A 19714-nucleotide genomic window follows, 5' to 3' on the forward strand; every position below is an offset into this window, starting at 1 on the left:
CGCGTGGGCCCGGGGAGTTAGAGAAAGAGACAAGGTGCAGGCGACACTTGTTGCTACGTGCGATGGCCTCTTAGCCAACTCTCTCTAAGCCCCCGAAGGCGGTAACCCTAGTACGGCTAGCCCCTCCCTCGCACGGCGTATACAGCCGAATTAACAAGCCACTAAACGGGGCTGCTCCCAAAGGCTCCAAGCAATGACATTAATTTCCGTGAAAGCATCCAAGTACTGGGCGGGTGGCTCGTATTTCTTCATTTTATTTGCCACCGCTTAGCGCGACAGTTCGCCTATCGTTTTCAAACTCAACAAGTATAGCAAACTGTGGCCTTGTCGCCCTGCACACTTCTAACGACAAGAGCACTCCGATGAGTCTCGCCTAACAATCTGACAATGCTCTTTTGATCCCATCTGTCCATTTTGTCACTTTCGGAAGGTTAAATCAGCTGCGATTGAAAGGAACGCTCTTTGAAAGCGTACGTTCTGCAGAAACGTCCCTAAAACAACCCCAAAAAGGCACTGTGTTCTGTTTGCCATTTCGTTGTTGTTGTTGTTGTTGTTGATGTTGTTGTTGATGTTGTTGTTGTTGTTGTTGTTGTTGTTTTACACCGCCTGTAGGAAGTTGGCTTCTCTGCTGTCTTCCTCAATTCGTTGAGAACATGAATGTATGACTGATTCGTCTTTTATATACCCTTCACAACTGCTCTTCGACATGGTTTCTTTGGTCTGACGATGATTGGTCCGTGGTCATCGTTTTCTAAGCTAAGTCCAGTCTACTGCTGTAAGCTTCTCAGTTCTTTGTCGTTTCGATAGGGGTGCGGCAAATCACCTCTCTTATTCCTCTGAATGGCAGATGGTGTGCATTAAGTACAAGATTAGATAGATAGTATTGCTGAACTGAAACTCCCAAAGCGGTAAACATTGACAAAACTAGGATATTTTCCCATTTCATCGGTGAGTAGTGGGCTTTGGTCTGATTTTATATCCCCACACAAGGGTATTTTTAAGGGGCGTGGATTTGTACAAATATACCGCCCCTCCTGAAAATCCCCTTTTATATATAAAGGGTTTTATGGTCTCTGTGAAGTATGTTTCAATTAAATGGATCCGTACGAGGCTAAGGGCATAAATGATATACCTAAGTGGTCATTTCGTTGCACCAAAATATTTAGTTGTAACAGCATCATAATGTAAGTGAAGTTCATTTAGGAAATCATTCATTAATTCCAAAAATGGATGACACTTTGTTCGGATTAAAACAATTTAACACCACTACAACAGCAATCACAGCGAAGTGTACATTTCATTTGAAAACGATGTTTTGAATATTTGTAACGCATGTTCCTAGATCCTTTCACCCACTGATATATATATATACAATATAGAATAAACTCTTTCAAAATGAACAGCAATTTCTGTTTACATGGTGACCATGCCAGCCTTGGTGGTGATTCTTTAGACTCCCTCTCAACATGTTAAGCGTTGTGCATTAGACATTGTTGGAAAAAAAGGATATGAATGACAAGAGAGAGATAGAGCTAAGAGAGTCTCCCGGGGATGAGGAGTGATGCGGAAAAACCACTGTAGCGTTTGGAAGATGGGGTAATGGCATTACCCGGGAAGTCATCCTTGACCCTCTTTCGAGTAGGGATGTTAATCAGGAGCGCTCCTATTGTCTCGGTGACAAAGAGCGATCCTCCTGACCACTTCGCAATTTACGTATCTGTGAAGTGTGTGTGTGCGTCTGTGTGTGTGTGTGTGTGTGTGTGTGTGTGTGTGTGTGCGTGTGTGTGTGTTGTGCGGACAGGGGAATACGCCATGGTTAGTGGATTACTAGTATACACGGTGATGACAACGAACAGTATTCAATGAACATTAACACATCAAAATAATTATGTGAGTATTAATTTTTGCTCTAATTCGAAGTTGAAACTTTAACAAAAGTTATCTCACCAAAATTGTGGGGAAACCTTTGTGCGATTCCGTCTCACATTCTCCCTCCTTTCACTCCCTCCTTTCACTCCCTCCCCCCCCCCATCTCTCTTCTTTTTCTCTCTATGTTCGTTTGTGCACGGACATGTGTTTGTGTGTGCACGTGGGACTGATTCTGTGCGGTTTTCTTACCATGTCATTCCCACATACAATCATACAATCACGCACAAATTCATAAAGACATTTAGCTTTTTTCTTATAAAAAAAAAATGAATAAATCATAATAATGACCCAATCAGTAGGCCACCAACAATAAATACCTGTATAGAACTTTAACAATCAACACCTCCAATTCTTTCTTCATTCATCTCTCGAAAACGTGTCTTTTCTACTAATACAACTTTCTCCCTATACCAACATTAATCAATCATGGTGATCCCGTGTGTTCTCTTCATTTTGCCTTTAAGAACCCACATTACGTCACTACTTTCTTTTATTCGATGTTTCACTCTAAATTTGTTAACCTCGTTTCTTTCCCGTCTACTACTGATTCTAACTTTCCTAGAAAAATTTTGTAAAGCCATACATTTATAGATTGTTTTTTTTTTCCTTTTTTGGTTAAACCAAACCAAAACAAAAATGACTCCTCTTCCTTTCTACCTCTCTTGTTTAGTCACGACATTAATTCTCTCTTCAGGGTTCTTTTAAACATTTCCCATCTTCTTTTCCATCCCTCCTTCTATCCATTTTCTACTCACTCTGTGTCTTTTTCTTTTTTTTTCTCTCTTTCCCTCTCTTCCTCGATCTTGTACTTTTTTCTTTTATTTTTTGGATGTTTCCTGTTTTTTTTAAGGGAAAAGTTGATGTGCCAATAAATTAGGGAAGCCCGACCTATACGAAAACGAGACAAAATGTGTCCAGCAAGGCGAGTATATTTTTCTCTTGCCGAATTGCTTTCAATTTTGTCCAGGCGTTAGTCATTGTCACAGAGTGCCGGATCTAGATTAACAAAGAGGTCGTGATGATGAGGAAGTAATGAATCAGAAGGTCCTGTTCTCTTTTTTAAACCTTTAAAAGTTTGTGCAGTACGGGTTCGGACAAAATAGAGACATCTGAAGAAGATATGAAACAACACGTCTGCCAGTGCCAGCGCACATTAGGCCGACCCTTAGCTATACCGCGTATGCCTCGCGGCGCAGACTTTAGCAGCTTGACCGCTGTACATTTTACGGTTCCTGGACAGCCGTTTTTAGTGTTTAATGTCTTTAACTTGACTGACTGCAGTGTTAGATACTCTTTTCGGTAACTGATTGGTAGGCTGTACAACAGCCGTCATCAGTGTAGCATCATTTTAGAGTTTGTGATAAGGACCAAGATAAGCACTATTCGTAAAAAACACACACACACAACAACAACAACATCAACAACAACAAAACGCTGAGTATACCTTGGTATACATGTATATACGATAAGTCAATTATTTTCGACTAGCGTACACAAAAGGAAAGAGATAGACGAATATGATGACCTAATGTTAGTCTAAGGCTTTGCTCTAGCAAGGTTGTTTAGTAATACAGATAGAGAGTTAGGGTGATCGTGGAGAATTGCCTGATCACGAAATAACGCCATTTTATTTCACTTGTGTACAAGTAGGGCCAACTCTCCATGTTATCCTCAATATCATAAGAGAACAGAACTTAGATTTTCTGCATCCAGTTAAAGTAACTTTGAAATATCATTGTAATGAAGTGGTGTTTTTATGTCTACTTTAATTTAGTACTAAAACGGAAACAAAAAAAGAAATCCAGACGCACAGATTGTTATATCTATATGTTCGTGAGTATCGAATTCTCGCTTCTTTCGGCAGACGATAGTAAGATGTCCCGCGTCTGAATCTGGGATAGCTTTGTTCCATTCCCACTCGCACTGCAATCCACAGACGCAACTAAAACAAACCAAATCCTCTATCCTGTAGGCATTATTAGCAGTGCCTTGCAAACAGAGTAAATTCAGCATGCACAATCGATGTTAATTGGCCTTTTGATTCCTTTCAGCAAGCCCATTTCTAGTGACCCGCGACGTATTCCCTCAGCGAACACATATTCCCGTCTGTATTTGACTCGCAAGAGGCTTTAAAGCATGCATCCGTAGTTAGATTGCACAGATCACAGATCTAGATCAGCCACACTGTTTGTCATCGGAGGCTCTGATCTCCTCACATGTCCAATATAAACTGTCGGCGTGCGGTTTCACCGCCAAAACCCCCTTATATCCATCCAACTTCTTCTTACTTTCGTCTCAACAGATCAGATATAGAGCGTCACGGCGTGAAAGAATTCGGCATGCCTCATTTGAAATATAGGTCGCCAACTTTAAAAAGGAGAGTTAAGAATGTGAGAGAAACTTTAGAATAGTGTAGATCCAGTGGAGTCATTGGGGAGGGTATGGAATCAGTTCGGGGGGCAAACTGATAAGACAGGCCCTTCGCTCTGATTGCTTCTCCACAATCTCTGCGTCTATGAGAAATTGGACTTCATGTATTGTGCCGAATAAGTAGGTATAGATCATATTATTTGAACATTGACAGAAGATTTCAGAATGAAACTGAGGTCTTGCTGTATCAAACACCTTTTCTATTTTGTTAAGATATCTCTCTCCCGCCCCTCCAATTTAGCTCAGTTAAAAAAAAAAAAGATCGCCATGCTTGAGGTTGTGTTGCTCAGCAGGTGCTCCACTGCAGTATTCCGAGAGAAGTTTTGTGGGCTGTTTCCGACGCCAATGCGTGACTCTGCCATACATTGGAACGCCAGGTAGAGGGCGACCACCTGGATTTTAGTCCTTCCCTGTATTGGGTGGCAGACGTTTGCTCAGTCACTAAGCCAACACCAGTTCCTGTTATAGCTGCGGGTTCCACGCGTGCAGCCAATGTCCGCCAAAAAAAAGCCCCAATTCTCGTCTCTCTCTCTCTCACACACCCCTTTCATTTCTTTCCCAATCTCATGACCGCGTATTTCCGTCACAGGTGGGTAAACTCCTCGTACCTTCACCGCGGTAACCCGAGCCGACGTCTCAACACACCACCTGAGCTGGATGCAACGAGCGCGTGAACGACAGCAAGGAAGCAGATCCACCGACCCTCCTTAAGGAGAGGGTATAGGCTTTCTAGCTCCCACAGCGTTACTATCTATAGGCGTACATGGGTGTCAAAATGTAAACAAGGGCTGCCTTACAGTTTAGCGTGCTATATTCGACACAACAAATATTTCGGGAACAGAATCCGCCTTTATTCGAAGTGAAGCTACGCAAAGAAAGTGAGACGGCAGAGCCGGAACTGAAAATAGGAATCCGGAATTAAAAGTGTTCCCCTTTGTGACTTTGTCCACGACAATACACTTTGCCACATTTATTATATCGGTAAATGTGCGCTGAAGATTACCTTCTTTTCTTTAATCGAGTTTGATACGCTCAAACAGAAAGGGAGCTTATGCAGTATGAAACCTTCGTAAGTGGTTTGGAATCTCATTCTATGAAGCATTCATTTTAAATGGAGATACGTATCCAATTAATCACTGAACACAAAGATTGCAACACAAAATGGCAGTGTCATGATGCTTTGAATTATTTTGATAAATGCGACCGAAGTTCTGTTTTCCTCCTAAAGATAGTCAATGCTTGTTACACGCATAAGAAGACTGTATTAATCTAAGGCAATTTTTTTTCACAATGATTTACTCTAAATAAAAGCGCATGAAAACATTTGATATGGCGAACGGATTAGATGAACGTACCCCCTCCTCCCATACAATTATTGTCGTCATGTTTGCCAGTACAGATAACTTGGACCAGACAGTCAGCCTTTTTTAAACGTTCAAATGTTTTATGATAACACCCATCCTAACTATGGCCTTGTTCAGGGTATCATCTTCGGCACTAGCGCTGTTCCTCAACATGGTCTTGTCAGTCACATCAGTGATTCTTTGAAAAAAAAAATCGTTTTAAAACAGGAATATCAGGAGGAGCGCCGGAAATGGAGGATAAAACATCTTGAAAGGATGTACGGCCAGGACGGGCAGGTGATGGGATTTGACCCCGAGATCTCCCGTAAAAGAGTTCTACTATGAGATGCGAGCGAAGTGTATAGTTACAGCAGACAAACCCGGCAAGGATGTTTAAAGGAAATGCACATAGTTAGTTATAGCACACTTCGGTTACCGCTTGAAGAAATGAAACAAAAATAATGAGATGCTCACGACAGAAAGCCATAAAAACTACCACAAAACAACAGTTATCCACGTCCTACAAGCTTGGCTTTTTAGTGGAATACTCTTTTCCATCGTTATGATTACTTCTTCTTCTTCTTTTTTGTTACCATGACAAAGTGTGCATTGCTCTTTTTTTGTTACAATATCATTCGAGCATATATTCTATATTGTGTTCAATTAACTGTCGTTTCCAGCTGGATGGAAGTCAAATTGACACATGTACTGCTTTGCACCATGTGTTTTTAATGGAAATGAACAATAGAATTGAATTGAATTGAATTGAATTGAATTGAACCATTGATTTTTTACCTCAACACAAACTTACGACTTGAAGAGTGAGGGAGAAAGAGAGGGAGAGTGAGAGATAGAAAAAACAACAACAACAACACACATCTGCAAAAAAAAAAGAAGAAGAAAAATAAGAAAACAGTGTGGAAAATGATCATCAGGGTTTACTCAATCGTGACCACAGTGTTTGATAGCTAATCAGTCGGCAGATTGGTCACCTGTGCATAAACATTCAGCTTTTTTGACTCTACAGTTTTTCACAGCAAAATTTCACAGTAAAAATAGTGGTAGATGTGATATATTCATATCAACGGTAGATATCATATATTGTGGTTATGGTAGACGCATATTTCATGAATATGAACACACATTTGTGTATAGACAGATATACAATCAAAGTTGCACTCAGTGCATAATTTCATAATATTTAGTCGCTCTTACTCTGTTTAGAATTGTTTTATCACAATTATCTTGCGAAAGAACAGCAAACCTACCGGTTGGTTGAAATTCATTCTGTCATTGCCCTGCCTTGCAGCCAGGAGTTCCATTTGATCAGACTGACAAATCAATCATCAAAATTATTGAAATTGCGTATGCATGAATTTTACTCTATTATTTCGAACAGGCGCACGAGTCCTTCAATCCCATGTTCCCATACCTTCCTCCTCTCCTCTCTCTCTCTCTCTCTCACTCTCTCTCTGTCTCTTTCAGTCACTCTCTCTTTATTTCATCTTTTTGCATGATCACAAATGTCTCATCCACTTAAGGTATATGAAGCCATCCATCAGGAGGTTAATGCACTGTTCATGTTTTGGAAGTCACTGAACAACTTGTGTTGCATGGCGCGGTTATTTTTAGTGTTGTCCAGGTCACGGGTTATACGTTAAGGGATTGGCGAACGGTCGCGTCATCTATCCTTGTTACAACTTTGGCAAAGCATTTTTCCCATTGCCGTGGATAAATCGGCATCGGGGCTACCAATAGTGGCAATACTTCACAAACAATGAAACGCTGACAATTCAAAAACAGATAATGACACGCCCATACGAGGAGCAAGATATAGACATGCGTACACAACTTCCTGCAAGACAGCGTGCTTGGGCTAAATGCATCCGTTTAGCAAAGATGTTCGATTTATCTTGACTAGCTAGGGACGTGCAAGGAGCCTTTCATCTCGGCATTAGCGTTCCCCTTGTGAGCTAGCGAGAGCCTGTCGTCAAATTTGCGTCGTCGGATTTCTCTGTTATTTGAGACGGGCGTAGTTTCAGCGCGGAAACCTAATCGTGGCCGGCTAATTGGACCGATATATCGCGATTCAGGTTCAAAATATTGTTGTAGGCATAATCGAATCTTTGATTGTCCCTTTTTCGACCTTCGGGGATGTTGACAACCCCTGAGGGTTTCTTGGTAAGGTCTCTGACCAGAGTCCCGATGACCGCGAGTTTGCAAACTTTGCTTTTGGCTTGGCATACTTTAAACCCATATTTTTTTTTTCATGAATCATCTTTAGCAATTACAGTAACACTCGAGATCGTAATTTGTTCGGTTTTGAAATGCGAAACAACAATAGCATCAACACGGATGTATCAGTGTTGTTTGTCGGGGCATCTTATGTCATGTCACTGTGCACTAATACCCGTTTAACAATATTTCCCTCTACATGAAGAAAAAAAAAAAGAATGAAAGAAGATGGTGTCAGCTGCCCCTTCAGAACAATTTATTTCATGTGTCTGTGTGTGGGATTGCGCTTCTGTTTCTGTGGAAATCACACAGCAGTAAAAATGTTTGTGAATATGAATGAAAATAATTATTGCTCTTTTACGTGACCATTTCAAATTTCATCGTGATTTACTTTCTCCTTTCAGAAAAGGGATATTCCTTTTGTTTTTCCTTCGGTCTGTTGATTTTTTGCTCCGCTTTTCCGTATCTAACGTTAGGATTTAAAAATACAAAATCTAGCCAATCTGGACTATTTAGTCAGAAGAAAGAGTCATCCTTTTATCACTCTTTTTCTCACCTATCAAATTTCAAAGAAATAGAACACTCTGCCTTCGGAGAATCCCGATGGTTCAGTTACAAGCTATAATTTACCATAAAATACGCTTGTCCAGGGGTCCATTGGCCTCACTATACGTGTGCTTTCCATCCTCTGGGAAAGTGTAATTGGGTTGCTTTAATGTCACTTCAAGATGGCGTGCTAAAAGCATAAACAGCGTTTTCTTTTTTTTTTTCCTTCCTCAATTCAACTATGCATCTACTTATTTCTATTTGCGGTGGGACCAATTAAGTGCACTTTGGCAAGTCGGGTCAGCTCACATGAGAGCACTAATACTAAAGTGAAGAAAGCGACAATTGTTTTTTGATGGATTTCGTTCTTCTTTCTTTTTCTTTTAGTAGGGTTTAACATATTTAGACGCCGTAAGCAAGCAGTAAATGGCAAGGTGAACATTCCCTAGTGACCGCCACGTCTCTTTAAGCACATCCAGATATTGCAAATCCTCTTTACGCCCCATACCCTTCAACTTGGCTGTCTGATGATCCCGGCTTTTATACTTGGTAGTGAGTACGAGTAAAGTATCTCTATCTGATATATAGACGAGATCGTTTCATTGTTAAATATGATAAAATCGAGCGCTGCCTCAATAAAGTCACACACAAAAGGAAGATTGATTTTAAAGTAGTATCTAATTTGATCATTGACCTCTAAACAATACTAATTAGGTTCAGCATTAATCAGAAAGCTATACCTGAGTTTTATATAGGCGTCTGCATGCGTGTTAATAACAAACAATTCTTCTCTGTCTTTCGTCAAATCATTATCAGGATTATCAAGGAAGAGACGCAGTGCTGATTTTAGATTCACATCATGCAGTGTAAGCTTTCAGGCGATATTTTTGTATCTCCACTTATAGATATATTTGATTTTTACGTTCTCTGTGATCAATGTACTGATTCGAGATCTGATTTGTCAAGTTCAATCAAATGAAGCGAATGTTTGGCAGATGTAGCCAACTCTACCGCGTGTCAATTTATTAAAGAGAGGCCTTGAAAATCTAATTAAGATGAGGTTTTCCTTCGATGAAAATGATCTACAAGAGAAATTGCTTCTTATGACTTGATATCCAACTCACATTCGGGTAGCTCGTGCTCATGAGACATTCATGAGGAATACGCACGCGAAACCGTTAGTATATGCACCTCCACACATACATACATGCGCATACATGAAACGTATTAATCGGCAGCAATGTTCTTGGACATTCGTGAACAGTAGTAATACATCCACAAACACATACATACACACACTGCATACACTTACACGCTGGGCCTCCTTCTATTTATATCAATAAAAAAACTCCAACAATTTCGATGAAAATTCTTTCATATGCGTTTGCGGGAAGAAAAAAAAAACCCACGTAGGGTCACGTCTCACTGTAAGATCATTTCTGAACATTCGATGATATTACATTACTACGTCTTTGTGCGTAGTCCACGGTTGACAAAAATTACAAAACAATACAGAACAGAAGCACATTCGTTCTCTCTCTCTCTCTCTCTCTCTCTCTCTCTCTCTCTCTCTTCGTTAGGGAATTGCATTATTCAGTTTTGCGAAGCTGCCAACTGGTGGTTGATGTTCAATCTCTTAATTGGTTCCACGTTACCGACGTGTGAGCCGTATTACAATAGAATCAGTTAAGATCTGCGCAGTAGGTATATAATAGCTGGTTATGACTACCGCACATTTTGACATCATCTTGTTATGCATTCTGAGTATCTCCACAGAATAATTTGCAGGGACCGATATTAAAGGGCTCTTTACGCCGCCGGGCCATAGAGCTCCGGTTTCTGGCCTTGGAATTGCTTTAATTTTTTTTCTTTTTTTTTTTTCTCGGCACTGCTGCTGAAGTGTGTGCGCTCAGCCCACCCGGAGAGCCGGCGGCTTCCGACACCGAGACCCCGCAGCGAAATTCAATATTTCCATTTCCAAACGAAAATCATTTGAAATGCGGCCAACTAGAAGCTTCCTTTCCCTCTGTGTTTCGAATAATGTGTACTGCGTGATCCCAAGTCAACTTGCTTGAGCAGAAAACAAAACTCCCGACGTCATGTGAGCCGCAAATTGATTCAAACGGTGCAAGGTATTCTATCAACTGCAACAACAGAAGGGATGTTTTGTTGAATGCATAGGATTTAGGTTGTTTCTCAGTAACATGTGTCTGGCATCGAAGACAACGTTGATAACTACACAGTACCCGATAAGCTATATACATTACATGGTATTTTTGATAATACTGAGGGCTCTTAGTTTTCTTTCTGTTTTTGTTTTTGTTTTGTTTGTTTTTTTGTGTCCATGGCGCCATAAAGGACACTGGCAATCAGTTATGACGATTATGATTATCCCTTTCAAAATGATTTTACCACGGATTGCGAAACGTGGGTAACGCTTTAGGCATGAGTGTTCCTCATGCAGCCATCTTTAAAAAATGAGACATAAACTTTGATCTTAATTTGAATCATGCTGTGTTTTAACTACGAAATATATTACGTAACACACGTGACAGACAATTTAAACAAGGTATGAACTAAAAAGGACGCCCCTTCTCTGGTCTGCAAGTAACCAAGTTTGCTTCCTTTTTGTGGCTTGATGTCTATTGTGCTGTCAATTTTAGACACTCTGAATCTGAGTCATGATTAAAAAAAAAGTTTGAAGTTTTCCTTCTAACAGTTTCAGTACCAGAGCGTATAATCTTGATGTTCAGGCAAAAATGATGCACCGCTCACCATAAGCATCAGGGGTGGGGAGAGGGGAGGAGGGGTAGGGGGGATATTACCGTTGTCGCCCCATCAGGAACGAAGTATCAAGAAGCACTCCTCTAGTCCGCATTTCCGGCCCCATGGATGTGACCGGAAACAGAGGCGTTTAATTATGTTTTGGGTATCACCTACACTACTGTGAACCCCAAGTTAACCTACATACATTTATTTAACAGTAATGTTCGGGGTAGCAATGGCAGTATGCTACAGTGTTAAATTTGTCATGCTCCTTAATTATCTTTTTTTTGTGTGTATGTGCGTGGTTGTATGGCCTTCTGAATGTTTTGTTTTTCTTAAAATACTATGCTAGCGGCACTGTGTCCCCCATCTATGTATGGGAGATTGGCAGATACGTGCAAACTGGCATTACTTAATTATTCTAATTAGCTAAACTCCAAATGTCCTTTTGCGATCAAGCACAAATTGCGAATGTAGATTGTAAACACACTGGAATGTAGGACAATATAATATATTGAGGCTGTATCATTATCATCGCTCACAGCAATATAAGTTTTGTTTCGTTTTGCTTTTTCGTTATACTTCTTTGAATTGGGACCGTCCCTAATTGTTTGTTTTTTCTTGTTCCAAACCGTTAAAAGAGTATGTGGTGGTGGTGGTGGGGGGGGGGGGATCAATTTTCCTGCTGTAAGACGAGTTTCTTATTTGTTCGAGTGTCTACGCGTTCCATGCATCTGTCTTAACTCACAGAGCGCTGAAGACTGACGATGTATGTGCGTCATTAATCACTCGAGGTTAGGATCATACTCCATTGACCGAACACCTGTCTACCCTGGTATAATGGTGGGGTCATTGTGCCCCTGTCATGATTCTTTTCCATCTGGTTTTCTCCCCAGCATCGTTCATTAAAGAAGAAGAAGAAGAAGAAAATCACCTGTGGCATTCAATGTTGTAAAGAGTGAGGGCGGGCAGGGGGCGGGCAGGTTATCGATAGATTTTGAAATATTTCGAGAGATGATGTATCACCCCGAATCACTGACGAGCACAGGAAAAAATTAACGTAAAAAGTATTGATTCATCGATTTTTCCGCAACGACTTCTACGTCGCAAAAAAAAGTAGTAAAAACGACCCTATATCACAGAAATGCTAGAGCAAAGTATAGAAAAACAAAGGCAACATAACTACTCTGGTGCAACATTACGGGTCTCGTAAAAATATAATTTACATCTTTATTTCTACTTTCCATCTAATATTAGTACTTTACTCGTTCAATCATGTGATTAAAAACGAACCGTTGTTCAATATTTAAAGAACGCGCTTAAATTAGATCATTAAGAGTAATAATTATCCAGGAAAGTGTGATACATTTCCAGAGAGAGACAGTCACGACATGACATCCTGATTTTTATGAAAATGTACAATATCCCCCATAGCAACATGCACATACACACAGACGCACACACACACACACACACACACACACACACTTTAATGCATATATATCTTTCATTGTTTTGGAATCATTCTACCAAGAAAATATTTCCTCTTGATCTTGACAGATAGAATCTTAATCAAATCTATTTATAGTCATAATAGCCGATTTATCATTCTTTAACCAAACTCTATCAGTAATCGAGAACGGCCTCCTACCATACGTCTAACGTTAAGACTTATACAAGTCTTATTTATGACGATTCCCTTTTCGTGAATGAATACGATTTTCAACCAGACAACATACAATGTCTTAACTTCTGTCTCTTTCAAAGGGAAGGTAAGACGTTTTACCTCATCATGAATTGTGACCTTGCTTCATAACCACCAAAAGCCGCCAAACACGAATTTTCAGTTGAAGTCATCCTAAAAGGGCATGCTCTAAAATGATGTATGACTCAATACATTAATGGACTTACCTAGCCTATGCAAATAATGGAAAGGCGGTACATACTCTGGAAAAGTGTTTACTGAGAAAAGAGACTTTGAGGTTTTTGGTCCACTCAAGTGCTTTATCTCAGAATGCTGAGCTCTGTATATGTGCAATGAATGGGACAAAAATAGTATGTAAAACTTGATAGCGACCACAATGAAGGGATTACATTGTATTCATTTGCGCACACTATCAGCACATCCTATCCATGTCTAACACTAAGTTTCAAAGCAGTAACTTCATCCTTTAAAAAGCTTTTAGAGTTAGAAGAGAAGAGTGTGTAAAGGGCTTGTAAAATTAGAAAAATTGCCTCTAAGGCATACCTAATGACATATACTCTCTCAAAAAAAAAAGTGTTCTCGAAAAAGTGCAGAAAGCGCAATTTCCCGTTCGTTTTATGATTCCAAACTTCAGAACTATGTAAAAGAAAAATTGCTCTTTCAGGAAATATGAAAACTTAAGATTGACTAGGTCGACCCATTTCACCTATTTTGTGTCATCACGTAAAATAGTAGAGTGCTACTTTTTGTTGTTTTTGTGAAGTACGGTCACAAAATTTCGCTTCTAACACATCCTTGTCACGACCACTTTGCCATGGCACAATTTCCTACAGGACGGCACAGTCATCATGATCATGTTTCACAGAATTAAGATGGCTGCACGTTTCATGAAGGCATGTAGCTATAGCATCTTTCTGTTGGTATGATTGAGATTGTGAGTGAAAGGATTTCAGTTAAAATTGGGAGAAAAGGGATGATGCGTGGAACGGACATGTCCAGGATCGAGAGCGTCCTCAAGGAATTAGCATTGCCCCTGACACCCCTTACTGGTATCTCATAGTGAAGATGACACACGCGAACTACAGATATGGAACAAGTCTCAACTAGGGCATGGTACTTTTTTTCAAAATCGTAGGAGTATGAAGTAAAGACAAGCGCATATCCAGTGGATACGCAACATAAACCAAAACCCAACAACTCCCTCGACGAATTTGGCCCATTTTTGAATGTTTCGCTCTCGAAATGCTACTGGCGGAGAAAAGAGAAATATCAGCCGCTCTCCGCTTTCTCAATCTTCACACTTAATCTATTTTCTCCCTCGCTGCGCTGTGTCGATATTCCTATCCAAAAAAGAAAAATAAATATGCCATATTACGAAATACATAATGGAAATGCATTGCCCCCCCCCCCCAAAAAAAAAGAAGAAGAAAAAAAAGGAAAAAGAGCCTTCAATCAGGCAGACCGGTGTTGAAGTGTGGATGGAAGCGATCCGTCGGGGAGACGCCTATGCGTGATGTGCATTGCTTAAGGGGCAGTTGTACCGGGACAGCGGGCGTGAGGAGAGCGAGGTGTGGCGTTGACGATATAAATTTGAACGGGTGTCGGACACTCGGGGTGTATTCTGCCACCTCCTAATGTTTTTATTTGGCAGCGGTTCGCTCCGGCAGGCAAAACACGCTAGACCGGAACATGGGAACCATATAAGCGTGACAGAAGATCATGGAAACGTGGTAATTGAGAGAAACAGAAAAGGAAAGGGGTGGGGGAGGGGAAAGGACTGCGGAAAAGGAAAAGGAGCATAGTGATATGATTAGTAACTAACTCATCTCGGGATATTATGGATAGATAAACAAGGTGCTATACATTGTAGAAATTAGATGTTTAGATGAAATTACAGATGAATGGATAGGCCCAGTGAAAGTCATGTTATGGTTGACACTATCAGGATCATCATCAGTGCAACCATTGTTACGTTTTTTTTTAACTGACAGCAAACATTACATGCTTCCAACACCCTCAATCACAGAGGAATGGATTACATTACCGATTACTCATCTTTGCTAAGAAAAATAATCAATGGTGTATACAACGTAGGTATTTCAATCAAAGATACCTACAATTTTGCTTGCAAGAAAAACGCACACACATATACACACTCACACACACACACACACACACATATATACATATATATATATATATATACATATATATGTATTACATTGTATTATATTATATCATATTATATTATATTATATTATATCATATTATATTATATTATATTAATATCGCTTCAGTATCACCAGAAGAATGAGACAAACAGTGCAAATAGTTCAGTGACTACATACCTTTCTCAATCTTGACAATCGGGATAATGAACCAAAGTAAACACCTAAGCAGCATAAGCTACATCTGTCATTGCACTTCCAAATTCCTGTGAACGCTAGCCATGCGATAAACCTCTGACGTATTCTACTCATCAAGTTTCACTGTATAGATTCAAACTGAAATATCGCTTTTGTTGGTCGCCAACAAGAACAAAATCACCCATGTAGGGCTTACCACCGATTTATCTACGATACGTTTGAACAGATGAAAGCACATCATGTGCGTTTGCAAGGTGTTTAGTGTTTTAAACAATAATGGCAGAAGATAATAAACTCAAGAGTCAACAGACAAATGGAGGGAATTGCAAAGGGGCTGCATGTTAGTTACAAAGGAACTGAATAGAAGAGATGCGTAATAACCTCATCCAGAGAGAGACAGAAGTATAGACAGGATACATTATTACATGCTCATCAGCTCATAATAACCCACTTAAAAAAGCTATTTTCTCATTTCCCATCTTTGCGAATGTCGTTAACATGATCAACGCCAAAGTGCATTTACTTTAAACCGGAAAAAAAAAATCACTCTTATTTCCGTCCATGCATAGACATTTTCTCAATTTAATGAAAAGGCGAATGACATTTCCCTTCTTAATTCTTGACTTTAGTCTGCTTCGCGTTTGTCTGTTATTTTTTCCTGCTTTTCTTAATCTCTCTTTTTCCCCTCACAAAGACAAATACACATACACAAACATGTATATAGGCCTAATAAACATATATATGAAATTCGTACATACATAGTAGAAAAATAATGACATTAGGCGTTTATGACATTTGACTTTTAATGGGTTCGTACACTCTAAAGTGTAACCTTAATATCTGTACAAATGGGTCATTTTGCATAACTGACTCTATTCATTTGAATATATTCATACAGACTGTTGCTGTCAACCAAAGTGTAGTGCTTATATATATATATACGTCATATATACATATAATTACACTAAACTCATTGTAATACGAGAAATCATTGTCGAATTCTGAGCCAAATTTTGTAGTCTATAGGGCAACTTCTGGTAGACAAAGCAAGACAGCAACGATCATGCTCGTACGACATACACGGCGTTTAAGCCGGAGCGCCTTGAAGTGCAGAAAAAAAAAACTTACAGCTAGTTCTTACCAGATCAGAACTGGCTCCACTGACCCTCAGCTAAATTTCTGCCTCTACTGCTCCCCTCGTGCTGAAGGCGCTTCCCCCTCCAGGTTACGTCTTATTCGTCAGTGTTTCACAATTTCTCGAGCCGACAGAGAAAGAGAGACAGACAGAAAAGGGGATGTATACCACCAACACTTGCCAAACCTCTCCAAATCGTGGCGAATTTGTATTTCTTTCCGTCTCGTGTTATCCGCTCCGCTAAAAAGACCTCCACTCAGTCGTGTCAGAAGTCTTAAGCAATTACCCGAAAATGACTGTATTCGCTTCCCTGCCTAGATGACGCCCTCAAAAAGTGAGGGGCGTGCACCAATCAGGACGGCGCGATATGGCGCGTAACATCATAGCATGTATCGCCTGGCCAATCACAGTTTACGGAAGACGCTCGATCTACGCTCATTCATTCTATCCGCGCGGGGAGTACAAGATGCTGGTCTCGCTCGGTCGTTTACTACGTCAGCAGTCGTCGAGCTTGCCCGTTTACATTCGTATCAAATCTAATTTCCCCCTATTATATTGCAATGCAACGTTCCCTTCATGTTCTTTTGTTCACTTAAACCGCTAGCCTTGATGATCATCTCAATTTGATATCAACCATTTCGACCGGGAAATCGTATTAATGTAAGACTGTCAAGTTCAAACTCAAATACATCATATTGGCACTTTTCATTCCTTTTAAAAGGTTTTTTGTTGTATAAGCTCTCAAGGGGTTCAAGCATGTTGTCTCTGTGACAAGGACTCTGGTTGCATGGGTACGTATGGTAACGTATTATTAATACTCGGTGGCAAAAGAAAACTTTGGTTTGCCAAGAAATGTAAATACATGATACCTTACAGTGACACTCAATTGGCGGTACTTCACGATACTAGTACTTGGGATTAATCCATTGGTACGCATACAAACCTTTAGTTTCCTGCCGTCCGAATGTCATATTCACACATGAGTTGAAATTCGAAATTAATAGAGTACATTATAATATGACAAATGTGCAGTTTTTACTGAAGCAACTGTGCTCAGTTGCATTAATTTCCTAAATGTTTGGCTTAAAGGGGAAGGCTAGTAACTGATCAGTGGGAATCAGTGGAAATGCTAGGAGATGATTGTTTCCAATCCTTATGGGATTCATTCAAGAGTTCATTGTATATCTATTGTTGTGTGAAAATGATTTGCTTCAGAACGGTCTCATATTCAAGTAATGTGCAGATTAATGCTCCGTCACTGACCAGGGACGCTAACCTGGAAGCATTAAGCTGCACATTACTTGAATATGAGACCATTCTGAAGCAAATCATTTTCACACAACAATAGATATACAATGAACTCTTGAATGAATCCCATAAGGATTGGAACAATCATCTCCCAGCATTTCCACTGATTCCCACTGATCAGTTACTAGCCTTCCCCTTTAATCTGCTTCTAAGGTATCAAATGTTAATTTGAAATTTTGTCAACAGTTGTTTGTGTTTATGTTGTACTAGTAGATATAATAATATATACATACATATACCGGGTGTCTCAAAAAAGCGGAACGGTGGATTTTCAGTACCTTGCGTTCTAAAAGTGATGTATTCTTTGACATCATTAGAAAGAACATCTTCCCCAAAAGACACGGATACCAAAATCATTGAATTTGGTTCAGTACTTTTTATTCTACGCCAATTTCTGTAAATGCAGTCATTTTCAAATTTCGCTAGATTTTTTGCGACGTATGAGATAATAATTTTGGTGCGACACGTGTTCCATAAGGTGAATTGTGAAAGTTCGTTGATCCATGTCAACAAAAGATACAGCTGTCACATTGGGCGCACACACAAACACACACACACACACACACACACACACAAATGACTGCATTTTTAGAAATTGGCGTAGAATAAAAAGTACTGCACCAAATTTCATTTTGGTATCATTGTTTTTTTGCGGAAGATGTTCTTTCTAATGATGTCAAAAATATATCATTTTTAGAACACAAGGTACTGAAAATCCACCGTTCCGCTTTTTTTGGGACACCGGGTATACATACATACAAACATACACATATTTACAGGTCAATCTGAAAATCAACTCCCCCCCCCCCCCCCGCCAACTATCTCATCTTTAGCTTTTGATACAAGTGTCAAATGCATTGCTGCATTATTGTGTAAGTTTCTTCCCCTTCAACTCCAGATCAACAAGTTCATATCTTCATCTGATAGCCCGTCATCGTGACGTACGCACGTCGATTGCTATACGTGTGAATGCTTGCGTTTCATCTTAAGTAGCCTTAGCAAAAATATTTCAGGCATTAAAGGTATTAGCCCACATTTGTAAACCTGCAGCAATTGGTCTCATAGTTAGCATGGAGTTTGGGTATGATTGCAGTAACACCTGTGCAAAATTTCGTTCCAATTAGTCCATTACTTTCATAAAAATAAATGAAAATGCACCGTATGCATGCGTATAAAAACGCTCGCTAGCTCCGGTCCACGCACGTACTACATGCATGCGATACATGTGTAAGTTAATGTACGTAGCTAGCCCGCGCTCGTAATTCGATTTTGGGTCGGGTTGACCCGGTTTGAAAATTGGTTTTAAAACGATGATTTTCTCTCTTTTATCGAATGGTATAGACAAAGAGCAACAGGTGAGGTATGTTACTGTTATAACTTGTACTTGAAGTCATATTGGACCTGTTTTATGCAGTTTTGATTTTCGTGGGTTTGCAAATGTGGGCTAGTACCTTTAAATCAAATCATTAGCCCATTCGTAAACTTTCAGGAATTAATTTCACTCAGGATGAGCGCTTTCTACCCTACATAATTACCCTCTACTCGACACTACTAAGTGTTACATTGTGGAAGGTTACTCGCTCTACTTCATTTGGTGAGTGGTATAGAATCTCGGATGACGGTAAGAATTGTAGAGAAAATATTCATAAACTCTCTACAGAGAGGGAGATATATGATATGTATTATATATATATATATATATATATATATATATATATATATACACTATATATACATACAAGTACGTATTTTACTTCAAATGCAATGTTACTACTTAACGTCAAGTCATCTTAAATTTTCAAGTGCGACTTAAAAATAAATCTACTGATATGTCTATTGACGTTTTCCGAAAGGGTAATACTGTCAAATTCTGAAGCGAGTGAAACCAAATACAAATGTCGTCTTTTGAACACTTTTTGTAGCTCTATTGAGTTTTCGTCTTGTCCAACCT

At 39.7% G+C, this 19714-nt stretch overlaps 1 protein-coding gene across 1 annotated transcript in view; it reads right to left on the reverse strand.

Moving 5' to 3' along the window:
- LOC139726767 (oxytocin-neurophysin 1-like) overlaps positions 1–16768 on the reverse strand; it is a 76337-nt gene extending 59569 nt beyond the window's left edge. The window contains exon 1 of the mRNA XM_071637758.1: positions 16462–16768. The gene's annotated coding sequence lies outside the window, so the exon portion shown is untranslated. The remainder of the gene's footprint in view (positions 1–16461) is intronic.
- Between the last annotated feature and the right edge of the window lie 2946 nt (positions 16769–19714).

This window comes from Diadema antillarum, unplaced genomic scaffold, assembly GCF_040938485.1.
Source record: "Diadema antillarum isolate AM-2024a unplaced genomic scaffold, OU_Dant_1.0 seq00000098_RagTag, whole genome shotgun sequence".
NCBI lineage: Eukaryota > Metazoa > Echinodermata > Echinoidea > Diadematoida > Diadematidae > Diadema > Diadema antillarum.